The sequence below is a fragment of the Coenobita brevimanus genome, chromosome 104 (assembly GCF_032717465.1).
Source record: "Coenobita brevimanus isolate Jiangsu-jjx chromosome 104, ASM3271746v2, whole genome shotgun sequence".
Classification (NCBI taxonomy): domain Eukaryota; kingdom Metazoa; phylum Arthropoda; class Malacostraca; order Decapoda; family Coenobitidae; genus Coenobita; species Coenobita brevimanus.
Window position 1 is genome coordinate 4,801,963 of NC_137057.1, and position 19,379 is coordinate 4,821,341.

The following is a 19,379-nucleotide window of genomic DNA, read 5'->3' on the forward strand; positions in this document are numbered from 1 at the left end:
CTTCCCCAGAGTTGTTTTCCTCCAAATTTCAACCCACAACTGTTCAAGTCTAACTGTTACAGATATTTTATGAATGGAGGACACCAGTAGTCTGGTGTATGGATTTTTTTTTTCCATTTGTTTTTCCTTCCTCCGTTCTGTTATTTAAGAAAAAATATATATATGGATTTATTGAATTACTGCAATAGAAGACTTCCGGTCAGGGTTTTATTAGGTTCCCTGTTTTTCATTAAAAAACAGAATGATTTAATACTATTATTCATTGGTAGTTTCTGAGAATAGACTGGAAAATGTCACGTGCCTTCTGTGAAATTTGGTGTGCACAGTTTTTGCAGTTATTGATGTTGTACCAAAGATAATTTGTCGCATTTGTCTGCACAGTAGCAAAGGTGTACATAATGTTTCCTTGGGTTGCACATACAATAATGTATTAGGTAAGTTATCTGCACTCTGACTATAATCATCTACTGAAGTCAGTCGAATCTCAGTACTGTCAATGTTTGCCATGTATCATAACTTATTAATCGGAATGTGCAAGTTTTCTTTAAAGCAGAAAAAAAAAGGGGGGAGGGGGACAGTGTTACCAGTTTTATGGTAATGCATACTGTAGGTATTCCTATGAATTCTGCACAGCACGAATTTGTTTCTATTCCTGTCGCTGCTTTAACTATTTGAGTTATATTTAAAAAAAGACGTGATGTATTCTATATTGTTAGTAGCACTGTAGTACAGTTCTTGCCTACTTTGCGAGAATGTGGGTGGCATATTGCCTCGCAAACTGCTAAATCGCAAAGCAGACACCATGGAAAAGCATGTATTAAAGGGAATATGGTGGACACCCAACCCGAGTTACATATTTCCCCTCCCCAGTTTTCCCCCTTTCCCCTTTCCTTTACAGTTACTGTATATACATTACAGTTACAGATACATACAGTGCAGTATTATTTCCTGCAAGAAAGATAAGAATGATCATTAAAAAAAACACACACATACACATGCAGTACACATTGCATTAAGTACCTTCAATTTAGGGCTGGTTGGGCTTGCGGGGAAGGAGGGAGAGGATATCCCAGGCTGTGGTGCTCTACCGTGGCCCCTTAGGGTCTCCATCATCATTTTCACTGTCACTGCTGACAACGGGAACATCCGCCTCCTGCCGTTGGATCTCTGCTTCAGCCATAAATATATCGAAATCCTGAGTACTGACAACCGACATGGCATCATCGTCGTCATCGTGGGCTGAGCTGGCTAATGGAAAGGCCACTTGGGTCAATGGGGGGTGCCAGGTCTGTCAGGAATTTCATCATTAATGTATGTGTCCTCTTGTTGACGCCTATTTGGTGCTCACCAGCATAAAAACGGTAGGTCCTGTCAGTGGCCTGACGCATCTCCTTGGCTTGAAATTGGTAACAAGCACACGCCATGGCAGAGGGAGAAGACTGGGTTGCTGACTGTTGTTGGTTGTGATGAGTCTGACGCCGCCTCGCAAACTATTGCGCCTCGCAAACTAATGAGTAGTGACGGCCGTAATTTTTTTGTACAATACAGTACTGTGTAATACTTTCCCTAGTGGAGCTGTCAAACAAGGCGAAATGCAAAGTAGGATGTTTACTGTACATGTATATCATGAAGCGCGTTATTAAATTATAATGACCAATAATATAGTAAGCTGTTTACGTTACTCCAGTCATGAACAAGTGCTGCCATCTACCGTCTGTCTGCGTCGGCTTCACATAACGGTGTTCACATAGCAGTATTCTCTAAGGCCAGGGGATTTCCTGTTTAACCTGCTTATCACCTAATTAGTCTAGGTGTTATTAGCTCTCTCAGGCGCAGGTGGTTTGGAGTCGTCAGATTGTTTAACAACTTGTAATGCGCACCATGACACGAATCGGGTAAAAAAAAAAAAAAATGACACCGGCGGAAAACTTGTGTCCTCCTTTTGTTGACACGACGTGCATCATTGTGCGTTGTACAGGGTAGTATTTAGTGACTCGATTGGAGTCCGTGCATGAAAGGGTTAAGTTAATAACGTGTTGAAAGAGGGATCTTAGTCTAACCAACCCACTAGACCTAATCTATTCTTACCACACCCCTATCCTTGGTTCCCTCCGTAATTTAATCAGTTATCTAGCTTTACAACACTCCCACCTCGAAAATGCTGCTAACCTTGCACCTAACCTATTCCTGTCACCTTCATAACCTTACAACACTCCTAATTTGTTCCAAGCAGTGTTTTATCTTTATTTCACTTGTACGCTCTCCAAGCATAGAACTTTTTTTTTTTTTTTGCATCAGACATTGTTTAGAGTATCAACCATCCCTTGTAGTATTTCATTAGTGGAAAATGCGATTCCTGGAAGAAAAATCGTTACCCAGAGCGAGGAACATATCGACAAATTCATCTGACGAGAAGTAAGTTGCTGTCATGGTTTGTCTTACGAAAGTACAAGCTTTGACTGAATGGGATACAAAAGATAAATTATGCATGTTCTCTCTCTCTCTCTCTCTCTCTCTCTCTCTCTCTCTCTCTCTCTCTCGTTTTCCTTTCCGTAATCTCCCAACACTACCTTCTCTCTTCAGTTTTGCCCCTTCCTACGGATTGTTTGCCCTTCCTCTACAACATATTTATATTCCTCTACATGTCACATTTCAACCCACTCCAAACTCGTTTGATCCTCTCCTTCCTCATTCCTTTCTTCTCTCATTCTCTGAGCTCTCCATCTCTCCTTTGTCTTTCCCCTCCCTGTTTCCCTTTCTTTTTCTTGGTCTTTTCTTCCCTCTCTCCCTCCCAGGCTCAACATCAAATTCCATTTCTGTTTGCAACGGCCGAGAGGGAAGTCTTTTTCTCGTATTTAACAAAGCAAGAACCTGCAGACTACACTCCCTCTTCCGCGTAGCTGAATGATAAACTGTTACAAGCCCATTCAGCGTCTGTAGAATATAGTTTAACGACTTGAATAGACAGGTAATCGAATAAGGAAAGACTGACTAGGAGGGTGGATGAGTGGGCAGCATGGAGGAAGAACGCAGCGAGCAACATTATGGGAAGACATTAAAGACAGTGATGTCACTGAACGAGGGTAGCAGATGAGTTTTAAAAAATATCTGGAGTTTTATTATGTGTATGGAAAGCTAACAGAATAAAGACTCACTGACTAGGAGGTAGATAAGGGTGAAATTCCTGAAGGAAGAAAGGAGAGTCCAGCGGTAAGGAAACACAGGAAGGAGGCTGGTGTTCCGCTTAATGTGTGTTGTTGATGAGTTAAAGGAAAAATTCCAGGAGGTTGTTTTATCAAATGCATCACCTATTGGATGAGAAATTTACTGGTAAGCAAAAAAAAAAAAAAGTAACTTTTATCACACGAAATACTCCTCCTGTTCTTTCTTTATATTTCCAACCGATATTTTTCATGATATAATGGAGAAAAAGAAAATACAGCAATGCGAAGAAATATATATATTTTTTTTAACGAGGTATTTATTCGTATGTCTTTATGACTCTCATTATTGTGACAGGAAATGAAGTTTCTCAGTAGTCTATCGCAAGTTCTCTCTCTCTCTCTCTCTCTCTCTCTCTCTCTCTCTCTCTCGTCAACATCAGCACACACAAGCTTTTCGTCGCCGGTTGACTGTATTTTCTTATTTCAGTTTTGGAATCCTCAGTTTTAATAATATATTAAATATGTGCAGAGTAATTACCCTAAGGCCTACAGTTAACCGTTCATAGAAGTTCGACAAATTTTTATTAATGGATGTTGTACAGCTCTACACTGAATTCAGATCGATGAGCTTTAGACAAAATTAAATGGTAGAGGCGTCCTAGGGCTGAATTGACAAAGTTCTCATTTGCAAGATATGGTAAATTTTATGTCGTTTTACTTGCCATCATCTTCATTGTCCAGACATCTTTTCCCACCTTAGAATGAGGTTAGGGAAAGTCCAGAGAGCAGAGATTATGATACAACAGACTAGCCAAAAGTCTACCAGGCTGATGTGCCACACTTTCATTCATTCACCATTCAAGCCCCCGAAATTCTGACGCCACCTAGCATGCATAAACACCTACACTTAAGCTCTTCATTCCACCTACCACTTAGAGTCAGTCCGACGACTATCACTTAACCGAGAAAGAACGAGGGTGACAAACCCTTGCCACACTCTCATCCGCACAAAATTCTTCCAAAAACATTGATCCACTGTCAGTTCCTTATCCTTATCATCAAAATACCTCACTCATTTGTCCTGTCTACTAACCTTTTTCTTGACCTAACACGCATCCCCTACACCTTCAAACTTGTCCAGGTACACCCTTCACACCACTTTTTTTCACTCACTCTCACTGCAAACCGGATCATCTATGTGTATTCTCTTTTACTCTGGGCTCCAGACTTTCTTGCTCCGCATCTTTTTTGAATTATAATATTCCTCTTCTTATCCATTATCCGCACTCCGTGCACATTCCTCATACAGTCGTATTTTCACTGCTCTAATTTTGACCTTTCATGCCACACTACAGTATCGTCTCACAGCCTTATGTTATTATACGCAGTAAAACTCCTTCATCACAAGCCCTTTCAGTGGTTACACTCAGGCCTTCACAGCATCAGCCACTTTCCTTCCCTGTGTTACCCTACTCTTCCCGTTGTAGACCATCATCCACTCACTTAAGGTAGTACTGCTTACTTCTTCCTTTACTTTTATCACTCCTTTTCTGCATCTGTCATCCTCTCTCCCCATTTCTTCATTATTCCTGTCACTTTTTTTTTTTACTCTTCTTTCCACTTCGGGTGGCTCTATACTGAGTGGCTAACCTAATGGTTTCCTGTAATCCGGAAAACAATTTACAGTATGTGGAAATCATACTAGATTACAGGGTGTTGTGGAGCCTACTGCGGTGCCTCTGTTAATTGGATGGAGAGACGCAAATGCGGCGTTCATATAGGGAATCAGACATCCACACTTCCTTGTTTCTCGCTGTGGTAAGGTGCTGTCTACCACAAGGGAACATTGGTTCACTGCATAGGATGGCAATGCAAGGACGGTTGCTTGCCTGCTGCTGATGGATCTCTTTAGCTAGATAGACCGTGGTTACCCAACAATATCTAGAACAACTCTTCTCTCCACTTCCTTGGCATATTTACATCACTTTTTTTATCACTTCACCCAGGTACTTAAACACTCTCACCAATTCAAGACTTAACCATTCACCAGAAAAAGCACATTAGGGGACACCATATCTTTCAGCAACGATCACTTTACTCTTTACATAAACTTTCAAGTCAGGACCCTTACAGATAGGCTATCTACTAACTTGTGCAGCCAATATACAAACTCGTCCAGTGTCTGCAAGAAAAACAACATTTTCAGCATACACCAGCTTTGAGATACTCCCTCGTTTGAATAAATTACCAGCGGCATCAATCGCTCCACGATTCGAGGTTTTACATATCTTATGATTCAATCCTTATACCTACAAACCATCTATGTGAATATCACTAAGTCATGTGTCATTCCAATACTGATCTTATTCATTTAGAGTTTCAGATAGATTCAGACCCTTACCTTTATTTCACTGAAAATATAAACATTCTTAACAGCATTCATTAACTCACCATCAGTACCATTGCCTTCCATAATCCATCTCCGTTTACATTATTTCCATATTTCAGATCAATAAATACAATGAATATCTTATAGTTCTTCTTATAGCCCTCTCCACTATATGTCTCACTGCAGATATCTAATCTGTAAATACCCAACCATTTCCAAAGGAAACCTGTTCACACAGCAGGCTTACTGATGTCTCTTATTTTCCTAACAATAATTCTTCCATATACCAGTTTCTACGACATCCAAGCGATAGTTTTTGCACTCATTCCAGGAGTTGCTTTACTATGCTGAGTTAACCCCTTATTTTTTTATATTTCAAGATGTTCAGTTTGTAACTTTCTTATATCATGATTTTTTAGAATATATGGAGTATATGATTTTTTTATTATGATATCTATATGAAAAAGTCCTTCGGTGCCAGTCAAAACAGTCCGAAACTGTAAATAGAATTTAGCAGTACGAAACAGCCGAAGCACTTAACATGTCCATGAAAATGGCAATGACTGACATATCTGATCAACATTTTGATTCTATTCTGTAGCTAAAACTACGGTGATATAATTTTCCTCTTCCAGTTATGAACAGCCATACCTGACATCTACTACATCCAGCCCTCTGCTTCCTTCCTCAACTCGATTCCCTTCCATTTACACTCAGTTCCTCTCTCATTTCCATTCATCTATCTTGCATCTTACCATTCTATTTCTTTTTCTTCCCCCTTCACTCGCATTAATTTTCAATATATTCCCATTCCATTCATGACTCTCCTTTCTTCCCCTCATTTTCTTCCCTCATTCATTCACATTCTTCATCTTTCTGTTTTTCTTACGTTCTTTTCCCTTCCATCCTCCATTCCCATTGCTTATCATTCCCCTTTTTACCTCATTTTTGCCTCAGTCTCTCCATCCTTACCCTTCTGTCTATTTCTCGCATTCACGGCTTCGCTACTTCAAATCGACGGTAAGTTGGTGACTACGCCAGCTGATTCTTGTTTACTGGTGTCGTAGAATTTGATGATCCACTCACCATCGCAAATTCCCTTTCCCTTAGGCTATAAATGAAAAAAAAAAAAAAAAAAAGGAAGACAGGCAGACAATTATAAACCAAGGCAGAAAAACAAACTTGGAACATAAGGAAATTTGAGAAAGTGAATAAATAGGTGTGAGGCTATCCGAACATGACAGAGAGGAACAGAAGGGACAAGAAAGGAAGAATTAATGGGACGGGTAGTGAAAAAAAGGATTATACGATGAGCAGGAGGAAGATGGGAAAGAATGTAATTATAAGAAATGGAGAAAGTCAGTGACGAAGAGAATGCAGAAGGTGTAAGCAAGAGGAAGTTCAAAAATTAAGAGACTGTGAAAGAGAAAAAATGAGAAAGCGAGAGAGTAGGTCAGTTGAAAATAAAAAGTGAAAAATTACTAAAATGAATGTAGGTGAGGCAAAGGGAGTAGGCTTTCGGAGGTGACCAAGATAACACAGTTAGAAAAGAAATTAAGAAATAGATAGATAGATAGTGTGTGTGTGTGTGTGTGTGTGTGTGTGTGTGTGTTCGAGGGGGGGGGGATGCTCTAAAGAAGGATGGTGGAAAAGAGGATGAGCAGAAGAATCTGCACAAACTTTTGTAGATGCCTCCATTCAAAACAAGTGGCCTCAGATATTAGACAAAATGTATACTAGGGCACTAGCAAGCTTTGAACATATCGACAATGGTAATTTGTTATGTTACCACAGGAATCATTTAAAATCTTTGAATAATCATGTAAAACTAGCTCTGAAATTACAGTGCTTGCTGATCAGTATTGTGTGTCAATGTTGGCGTGAATATGGAAAGTACAGCATTGATGACAGTCCGTCTTTTCCACATGGCTTGTGAATTTGCTCATTATGTTCCTTTTTTTTTTTTTTTTTTTTTTTTTTTTAACGACCAAATCAAAGAATAACATTGTTCAGCAAGTACTTAATGCTACCGGTATGCCAAAGCAATTTCCATATATTTTTTGCTCTAAACGAGAACTGATGCTAATAATTTCGTTACTTCCAACATACATGCAGCCCTAAACTAGAAAGTGATCACTTCTGCTGAGGCTTGCTGGAATGTGTGACAGGTTGGCATTACTTCTCCCACGTTCGAATTTCCTCTATCCTTGTTTCTGGATTTAACCTCACCCTCTGTCTAGGTGGGAAAAAGGATTAGGGTAATGGTGGATACTAAACATGATCCCTGAAAATGAATCGGGCCCACCACCACCAGCCCGGCAGCATCTATCTATCTATATCTATATACCTAGGCTGCTTCCCCCAAGGAAAGGGAGGTAGCCGAGACAGGACGACATACTCTCCATTTACTCATCCATTCAAACACATTCATTCACATCTTAGCCCCAAAGGGGAGAACAGACAGATCCTCACCGCACCACACCGCACAAGGGTCAACTGCGCAATGCAATCAGTGACATCCGCAGCAGGGCCAGACAGCAGAACTGGTTTACCCCTGCCACATCATAAAAGACCCATCCCCTTACCCGCACCTGACCTGACTAGCTGATCAGACCAAATGCGAGAGAATATCCCCTCAGGGCTGCGTCATCACTTATTCATTCACAATTTCTCTCCATTTATTTCTGTCACGCACAGCCACTCTTCCTTGCCCAACAGACATCCCTCTCGCATCCAGCGCTCTCTTCACACTGTCCATCCATCCTATTCGTGGTCTTCCTCTCAGCCTTACACCTCTCACATCAGATCTAGTTATCTTTTTCACCAATCGCTCATTATCCTTTCTCTCCATATGCCCAAACCATCACAACACCCTCTGCTCAACTCTACCAGCCATCTCCCGAACAACTCCAGTTCTCCTTCGCACTTCATCATTTCGCACCCGATCCATACGCGTCACTCCACACATACTCCTCAGACACCTCATCTCCATTACATTCAAACTTTTCCTCTCTGTTACACCCATATTCCATGTTTCAGCCCCATATAATGCAGTCGGTACCACAACACCCTCATACAGCCTTCTCTTTACATCCATTCTAAGCGAACGACATTTAAACACTTTTTTCATTCCTCCCAGCAGCATAGCACAGCATAAACTTTCCTGACACAGTCGAATTGGTCTTCCACGCCAGTGAACCTGTCAAATAATATGACGTGTGGGTATGAACCTGTCCTTACCACATACCACACTACTGCACAACCATCCCCTCATCACATATCACACTGCTCCACAACCACCGCCTCACCACACACCACACTGCTCCACAACCATCCCCTCACCACACACCACACTGCTCCACAACCACGACCTCACAACACACCCCTGTAAAACCACCGCCTCATCACGTACCACATTGCTATACAACCATCCTCTCACAACACACCCCACTGCCCCACAACCACCGCCTCAGCACAAACCTCACTGCACCTCAACCATCCCCTCACCACACACCATACTGCTTCACAACCACCGCCTTACCACCCACCACATTGCTGCACAACCACTGCCTCACCACACACCACACTGCTCCACAAACACCGCTTCACCACACACCACACTGCTCCACAACCATCGCCTCACCACACACCACACTGCTTCACAACCACCGCCTCACCACATACCACATTGCTGCACATCCACCCTCTCACCACACACCACTCTGCTCCACAACTACCCTCTCACCACACACCACACTGCCCCATAACCACCCTCTCACCACACACCACACTAGTCCACAACCACCCTCTCACCACACACTACACTGATCCACAACTACCCTCTCACCACACATCACACTGCTCCATAACCACCTTCTCATCACACACCACACTGCTCCACAACCATCGCCTTGCTTTTATCCTGAAAAGCCCCTGGAATTTGACGTTATATTTTGTACAATATGGTCAAGTCTGTATTTCATGATTAATTGGTGGTTTACTAGTACGGTCATCACTCTTTCTTTGCGGTAGTTTCCATACCTGATGCTGACTCAACAACAATACAACAACAAACCACAGGACCACTATGCCACAGCAATAACACGATGTTACACTTCCACACCAGAACACACCATACCACAACACTACTGTACTACACTATCACAGCGCTACAATACATCTCGCAACACTGCCGCACGACAGCATTCTCACTGTTCGGATGAAGGTTGTTAAACTAATTGCACAAAAGGGAATAGTATGGTCACCCATAAAACACAGTGGACGCAGAAACTCAAAAAAGAAGTAGGAGATGGAAGCAGGAAAAAATGGTGAGCAGAAGAATACGAAGAAGAAGAAGAAGAAACAAAGGAAGATTCTAAGGTAAATAAAAATATAGAAGAGGGAAATAGAGGATGAGATCACCAGGGCAAGATGATAAGGAAATGACAAATGGAGGATGATAACAAAGGAGTGAGAAAAGAGGTAGAGAAAGACGCAGGGGGATAAAATATGAGAAAGGAAATAAGAGAGAAACAGAACGGGCAGAACCAGAAGGTGCAAACAACAATAATGGAGGCTAAGCTGTTAAGACGACCATTCTTGTAAATCTGCTGGGAGAGCTGCAGTGGAAGGGAACGGGCAGGAAGCAGAGAAAAAGGAGTGAAAGGAGGGGGAAGAGAAAGAATTAGCTCATAATTCAGATGAAGGAAGAGGGAGTAAGGAGATCAGAAGAGAGATGGATTAATGAAAACCATGTTTCGATGAGACAGGCAACTTTCAGTCCAGGAATATGAGGGGAAAAAGACGAAAGTCAGTGAAAAGGCGATAGTGCAGGTGAAATAGGGAGAAAAAGTACAATTTAATAGAGGAAAATAACGATTTCCTAGTAGAGAGGAAAGAGAGATTACAGGAAAACTAGTAAAAGGAAAAGGCAGAAGAAACAACAGAAGTACGATGGTTACAGAATGACAGTGAAATACCAAGAAAAACAGAAAAAAAAAAAAAAAAAGGCAGGCGACGATGGCCAGCTCCAAGCGGACCAAGCTTTGCCAGCGACAGAGAGTGAGTTTCGGTATGAAAAGTCACTCCTGTATGGCGGCACCGAAGGACAAAGTCTCTTCCAAGAAGCATGGCTCTGGGTCAATACCCTTCAGATCCTTAGCATTTCGCTCGAGCCTTGTCTTATATTTAGCGATTTTTATCATTTTGCACTTGATGACCTTTGACCCCTAACTTGGCAGATATAGGTGATGGATGTACGAAGCATACTTGTAGTAGTCATTAATGTCTATAAGCATGCAAAGTTTCACTCGATTCCGTCCATCCACTGTGGAGCTAGGGAACTTAAAATTCACAGAATGGCCCACCAGAGGTTCAAATTATAGGTGGCGTTGCTAGCGACTGGAAGTGAGTTTCGACACTAAAAGTCATTTTTATATGGAAGTTCTCCAGTGCAAGATTCCACCCAGGAATCATGACCCTGGCATCTTTGGAGCCTTAGCATTTTCCGCAAGCAATATCGTAATATTAGCGAGTTTCATATTTTCTGCTCTTGATGACCTTTGACTCCTGACCTGGCGGATATAGGTCATGCATGTATAGCACACTTGTAGTACTCATTAACGTCTATCAGCATGCAAAGTTTCATTCTATTCCATCCCCCATTGTGGTGCTAGGGAACCTGAAATTTGCAGAACGGCTTACCAGAGGTATAACTTCTAGGTGGTCCGCCAACGACTGGAAGTAAGTTTCGACACGAAAAGTCATTTCTTTATGTACTGTAGGTATTCCAGTGCAACATTCCACCCAAGAATCATGGCCATGGCTTAATAATCTTCAGAGTCTTAGCATTTTGCGCGAGCATAGTCGTGATTTTAGCTTTTTTCACCATTTTCACATTTGATGACCTTTTACCTCAGACTTGGCCAATGTAGCACATAATTATGCGTATATTAGAAAGTTGTAGCACTAATCAAAATCTACAAGCACGCAGTTTCACTAAATTTCATCGAGCCTCTGGGGAACTAGCGAGCCCTTTTTGAAAACTAGTACTGGTTGCTAGGAATGCTGAGGCCAATCTTCGCAGTGTTGCCACTCAAAAACTTGTGGAGAGGGAGAAGTCAAAGCTGTCAACTCCCTTTAATAATGTGTCTACAGCTCAAAACGAGAAAAGTACGAAAAAATGGTTTTTCAGCCATTGCTAGGCAACGAGTAGTTGCCTAGCAACCAGAACCTGCAGATATTAAAATTTCTTCAGTTGATGTATTTTCTGCCATCACTGGCCTCAGTACTAACAAGGCATATGGGCCTGATGGGGTCCCTCCTGTTGTTCTCAAGAACTGTGCTTCTGTGCTTACACCCTGCCTAGGTAAACTCTTTCGCCTTTGTCTGTCAACTTGTACCTTTCCTTCTTGCTGGAAGTTTGCTCTCATTCAGCCAGTCCCTAAGAAGGGTGACCACTCCCAACCCTCCAACTATCGTCCAATTGCTTTAACGTCCTGTATTTCAAAAGTTTTCGAGTCTATTCTTAATAGAAAAATTTTAAGGCATCTTTCCTATCACAACCTTCTTTCCGATCGTCAGTATGGGTTCCGTCAGGGACGCTCCACTGGCGATCTTCTCACCTACCTTTCAGACTCCTGGTCATCCTCATTTCGGGACTTTGGCGAAAGCTTTTGCCATTGCACTTGACATCTCAAAGGCTTTCGATCGAGTCTGGCATAAATCTTTAATTTCCAAACTGCCCTCCTACGGTTTCTATCCTTCTATCTGTGCCTTCATCGCTAGTTTCCTTTCTGGTCGTTCTATAGCCGCTGTTGTAGACGGCCATCGTTCTTCTCCTAGATCTATCAACAGTGGTGTTCCTCAGGGCTCTGTCCTATCACCAACTCTCTTCCTTTTATTCATCAATGATCTTCTAAGCTGTACATCTAACCCTATCCACTCATACGCTGATGACTCCACCCTTCACCTTTCCATTCGGTTCCCGCAACGCCCATCTCAACAGTTACTTCAACAAACAAGGGATGAGGCTATGGCACACCTAATGTCTGACTTGGCTTGTATCTCTGACTGGGGTAAAAATAATATGGTTGTCTTTAATGCATCTAAGACTCAGTTCTTACACCTATCAACCCGACAAAATCTTCCACAGGTATACCCACTAATGTTTAATAATATTCAGCTTAATCCTGCATCATCCTTGAACATGCTTGGGGTTTCATTTACTCGGGACTTATCTTGGAAAAATCATATTACATCTCTTGTAAAATCTGCTTCCAAGAGATTGGGTGTGCTAAGCCGACTCCGCTCTTTCTTTACCCCTGCGCAATTGTTGACTCTATACAGGGGTTTTATCCGCCCCTGTGTGGAGTACAACTCTCATGTGTGGGGAGGCTCCCCACATACAGCTCTTCTCAATAGGGTGGAGTCAAAGGCTTTTCGTCTCATTAACTCTCCTCCTCTTACTGACTCCCTTCAACCTCTGTCTCTTCGCCGCTCTGTTGCATCTTTATCTCTTTTCTATCGCTACTTTAATGGTCACTGCTCCTCTGAACTGTCTGCTTGCATTCCTCCACCTCTACGACGGGCGCGTAGCACCCGTCTGGCAGCAAACTCTCATCCCTTTTCTGTCCAACTCTCTAATGCAAGAGTTAACCGTTACTCCCAGTCTTTAATTTATGCAACAGGTCAGCTCTGGAACTGTCTCCCTCTGTCTGTATTTCCTGCTGCCTATGATCTCCAGTCTTTCAAACGCAGTGTGTCCAGGCATCTCAAAATGATCGGATCTTGAATTTGGCTCTCTATTGTATTTTGTTTTTCTCTTGGAGGGAACTGTTACTGCGGGCTCATGGCCTTTGGTTCCTTCTTCCTCGCATAAAAAAAAAAAAAAAAAGACACAACTAGGTCATAGGCTGGTCATTGTGTCCTAGTTTGGTCAGAATCGGTTAATTCTGAATGGTGAAAGTGCCCGCCACAATTAAACAAGAAACCAAGCAAGAATACACAACTAACTACATGAGGAGCATGAGCATGCCAATGTAATGGACACTAGGGCAGCAGAAAAAGACCAAAACAAATGAAGAAAAAAAAGCAGAAGGGCAAAAATGGTATGCACACAGATGAGGGGTTCAGTACTTTTTTTTGAGATGGTGGGAAAGAAGATAAGGATAAAAACTTATTGGAAAAAATTTTACGAGAAAAAAAAAAGCATCAACAAACCAATCCTTGGAGTCCCAAGGAGGGGAGACCATCAAAACCCCACCATGTGCCCTCTCCCAGTGATGACCTAGTGAGATGCCTGGAACCACTGTCTGACTTACTTCTTCTTCGTTTCTGCAATATTCACGGCCTTTCCTCTAACTTTCTCTCTGTTGAGCACCACCTTTCCTCCACTAAACCTTACTTTCTCTTCCTAACTGAGACTCAGCTGTCTGAGGTGACTGATAGCAAACCCTTCTTTGTATCATCCTACTTTTTCTGTACTCATGTCAAAGCTAAAGGAGGCTGTTGTGTATATGTATGTACCGACATATCTTGCTTTCATGTTCCTGAACTTGAATCTTCTGAATTCTCTACTCTCTGGCTTCAGCTTTCCCGTCATTCTCTAACTAAATTTATCTGTGCTGTTTACTTTTCCCCTAATTCTACTGATAATGAAAAATTCCTGGACTATCTTACTTCTAAGATGGAACACATTCTATCCATTTCTCCTTTGTCTGAAATCTCCGTTCTATGAGATTTCAATATTCACCACCATCTTCGGCTCTCCTCTTCTTTCTCTGATCCACCTGGTGAACAAGCCTACATCTTTTCTATCCATAATGACCTAGAGCAGCTTGTACAGCACCCTACTCGTATCCCTGACCACCTTGGAGAGAGTTCCAACATAATTGGCCTCTTCCTTACAACTAATTCTTCTGCTTACACTGTTGATCTTTCCTCTCTGTTGGGCTCCTCCAATCACAACCTTATAACCTTAACCTGTCCCGTCGCTCCAGTAAGTCCTATGGACTCTCAAAAATAGCGTTACTTGTGGAACTTTGGAACTGCTGATTGGGAGACAGTCAGGCAGTACTTCTTTGATTTTCCATTGAATGATTTTTTCTTCCAGGGCTGACAGCCATCTGAGTGTGCCTTGCACATTGTAGAGATAATTCTCTCGGGCATGGAAGCATACATTCCTTTCTCATATCCTTTTACTATTGCAAAAAAAACTTGGTTTAATAATGTTTGTTCTACTGGTGCCCACGACAAAAAGGCCTACAAGACGTACTGGACCCAAACCACCTTTCAGTCTCATGTCTTCTGTGTTTCTGCCCAGAATTGTGCTGAGTCTGTTCTTTGCTCTACTAAAATTAATTTCATGTGTACTTAATGCTCCAAACTCTCCAGCTTCCATTCTTCATGCTCCTTCTGGCACCTTGCCAAAAACTTTTCTAACAACTTTACCTCATTAACCTCCCTCCTCTTTTCCACTCTGATGGCTCTGTAGCCATTTATTCTATTGATAAAGCAGAACTCTTCGCTCAGACTTTTTCCCTAGACTATTCCTGTGCTGGTCCTCCACCATTTCCCCCCTCTGACTTCTCACTGGCTAACCTTAATATTTCTTCAGTTGATGTGTTTTCTGCCTTTACTGGTCACAATTCTGATAAGGCATATAGGCCTGATGGGCTCCCTCCTATTGTCCTCAAGAACTGTGCTTAGGCCCTTCCCAGGTAAACTCTTTCACCTTTGTCTGTCAACTTACAGCTTTCCTTCTTGCTGGAAGTTTGACCTCATTCAGCCTGTCCCCAAAAGGGGTGACAATTTCCATCGCTCTAACTATCGCCCCGTTGCTTTAACACCTTGCGTTTCAAAAGTTTTTGAGTCTATTCTTAGCAATTTTTTTTTTTTTTCTGATTGTCAGTATGGGTTCTGCCAGGGACGTTCCACTGGCGATCTTCTCACCTACCTTTTAGGCTCTTGGTCATCCTTCTTTCGGGACTTTTGCAAAAGCTTTGTCATTGCACTTGACATCTCAAAGGCTTTCGAACAAGTCTGGCATAAACATTTAATTTCCAAACTGCCCTCTTACGGTTTCTATCCTTCTGTCTTTGCCTTCATCTCTTGTTTCCTTTCTGGTCGTTCTATAGATACTGTTGTTGGCGGCGACCGATTTTCTCCTACAGCTATCAATAGTGGTGTTCCTCAGGATTCTGTCCTTTCACCTACTCTTTTCCATTTATTCATCAATGACCTTTTAAGCTGTACATCTAACTCTATCCACTCATGCGCTGATGACTCCACCCTTCACCTTTCCAGTCGCTTCCAACAGCATCCATCCCAGTAGTTCCTTTAAAAAAACAAGGGGCAAGGCTATGACATACCTAATGTCAGACTTGGCTCATATCTTTGTGTGTGGTAAAAATAACCTTGATTTTTTAATGCATCAAAAACTCAGTTCTTATATCTATAAACCCAACAAAATCTTCCACAGGAGTACCCTCTAATTTGTAACATTGCCCAACTCAATCCTCCATCATTTTAAAGATGCTTTGGGTTTCATTCTATTGGGATTTACCTTGGAAAGAACGTTTTGTTTCACTTGTAAAATCTATTTCCAAGAGATTGAGTGTGCTTTTTTTACTTCTGCACAACTGCTGACTTTATACACGGGTTTTATTCGCCCCTGTGCAGAGTACAACTCTCATGTGAGGCTCCCCACATACGTACAGCTCTTCTCAACAAGGTGGAGTCAAAGGTTTTTCCTCTCATTAACTCTCCTCTTGTTACTGGCTCCCTTCAAATTCTGTCCCTTCGGCGCATTGTTGCATCTTTATTCCTTTTTATTAGCGTTATTTCAATGGTCGCTGCTCCTCTAAACAGTCTGCTTGCATCCCTCCACCACCACTTCGGGCGCGTAGCACTTGTCTAGCAACAAACTCTCGTTACGTTTCTGTCCAACTCTCTAATGCAAGAGTTAGCCTAACCGTTACTCCCAGTCCTTCATGTATGCAACTGGTCAGGTCTGGGACTGTCTCCCTCTGTCCGTTTTCTTACAGCCTATGATTTCCAGTCATTCAGAGTCAGTGTGTCCAGGAATCTCGAAGTGAATGGATCTTGAATTTGGTTCTCTGTTATGTTTTTTTTTTTTTTTTTCCCTCGGAGGGAACAATTTGCAGTTCCTGGTCTTTGGTTCGTTCTTCCTTGCATAAAAAAAAAAAAAAAAAAAAAGATGCTGGAATGGGAAGATCAGGAGCAGTTGGAAAAAAGAAGAGCAAGGCAGAGGAACACAGTGCAGTGAGGTTAACTGTAAGCAATGTAATGAATGAGTAGGGGATAGGCAACCTTTAAAACTCGTGAAGTTATTCGTAAAGCGTAAGGAAGAATAACACAAAGCAAAACCTTTCATAAATGGGTAAATAAAACATGGGAAGCAGGCTTTAGTGTAATATGTGGGCGAGGGGAGCAAGGAAAAAAAACAGTTGGGTAGCGAGGATTAGAAGGATAGAAAGGGGAATTAGTCTGGAGTGGGAGATGACGGTAACCAAATAAGGTTTAATAAAACGAATCGTAAAAGGGGAGTTTGGAAGAGGTGAGGAGGTGAAGGGAATGTGTTGAAGATATGACAGATGAAGGAGGATGAATGTGTGAAATATGAAATCTGGCTGTTAGCTGAACATGTCCGACTTGGATGGGAAAGGTATATTTGCTGTTAAACTGCCCATCTATGCATAATGGGAATGTATAGGCCTTGCTTTTATGGATCCTTAAGGGCAACTTATTTGCCAAAAAAGGGAACCATAGTATCCAAATGGAGACGTGAGCCTCTCCCACCCTCTGGTACAAAATTAATATAAGTATGGGAGACACTGACCGTCTATGATGTAAGGCTTATTTCTTTAGAAATAAATATTTGCACATAGGGCTACTATATACACACGCGTCAACGTCATAAAATGTATACACGTCACTGTCGTAATATATATCTATGTCATTGTCGTAAACATAACACGGCAGTGAAACACATTATTTTACTCGGACACTTTCGTGAATTACATGTCACTGTCGCTCACTTTCCTCGCACATCACCATCTACTTGTGGGTCACTTGCGCACAATATTTTCTGATGTCACTGTCGTAAACTATATACAAATTTCTCTATTGTACACTTACAATGTGCGAGCAAAAACAAAGGAAACTAGAGGTCCCCCCACGGGAGGAATTACACCAGCCGCGAGCCGACACATATCTAGCGCGGCTCGGAATGACCTTGACCTTGACCTACTTTCAACAATTTCGAACTCTTAGATTTTCATTCCTACTACACTCCTGTAAATATTTGTGATGATATCTTGAGCGGCTGCGAAGTTATCGTTAACAGACACACAGAGCTTGGCCTACTTTTACCGTTTTCGAACTTACAAATTCTCATCCCTACTATGCACCTGCAAAACTTTGTGGCTATATCCTGAGCGGTTGCAAAGATATCCTGGTAACAGGCACACATTCCTCCTACTTTCACCAGTTTCGAACTCATGATCGATTTTTCTTCCCTTCTACACACCTTAATTATTTTGTGATGATTTCTTGAGCGGTTGCGAAGTTATCGTGCTAACTGAAACATAGACGGAGGGAAAGACGGACAGACAGGTTGAAACCAATACCAGCTTCGCTATCGCGGCTGGTAAAAGGTACACACAAAACACACCACTTTCGCCCAGGAGAAGTACAGTAAAAGAGGAGGGAAGGGAGAGTGGAAAAGCATTGTTGGAGGGGAGGGGAACCAGGGTTGCACCACGTTCTCCATGTGCAACGTCTTCTCTAATGATGACGGATTATTGCTTGACAGAGGAGAGGCTAGTAGGTCCAACTCATGTCCTATGTCAGTATCACTAAGCCCCTTTTGGGGGCGCTTTGGCAGAGAGGGTTGAGGCTTGGCGGGGAAGGAGGTTGTGCACCACGGGTAGGGGGTCAATGAACTGAAGGATTCAAGACTGTAATGTCTCACTATACAGCCAAACGCATGACTGACGCTCCCTGATAACGATACGCACTCAGCTGATTGTAATGAGATGCGAGAGGCCACTTCTATCTATCTATCTATTGCCAGACGCCTCAATCCCGTTTGGGGTGGCCACAAACAAATCGCCTCCAATTCGTCCTCTCCCCCGCCATTTCACTGCCCTGCTCCCAACTCACACCCCCCTCTCTCATATACCTCTCCACCCCACCCCTCCATCTCATCCTCGGCTTCCCCCTCCCTCTTCCCCCCTCCAGCTCACTCACATACACTCTCTTCGTCAGTCTTTCACCCTCCATTCTCTCCACATGGCCAAACCACCTCAGTGTGTTCCTCATAGCGCTTCCTATCACATCCACATCCACACCACAACGCTCCTTTATATCCTCATTCGTCAGCCTGTCTCTCCATGTGACTCCACAGGCTCCTCTTAAATAACTCATTTCCACTGCTCTCACTCTTGACTTGTGTCCTTCCAACAACGTCCAAGCTTCACTTCCATACGTTAGAGTTGATATCACAATACTGTCATGTAGTAACTTTTTCACTTCCATGCTCACTTCCCTGTTTCTTATCACTGCTTTCAAAGAACCAGCAACCTTTCTTCCCTGCTGTACCCTTTCAAGCACTTCACCCTCCAAACCTCCATCCTTACTCATCACACTACCCAAGTACTTAAACGTACTCACATTTTCCAATTCCTCACCATCCACTTAAAACCACATTTATGGGCGCTCTTTTCAAACTGCGTCATAGTATTGCATCAAATCCCATAACCCAAAGCAGCTAGAACCTCTCAGTCATCACAAGATAAATCGTT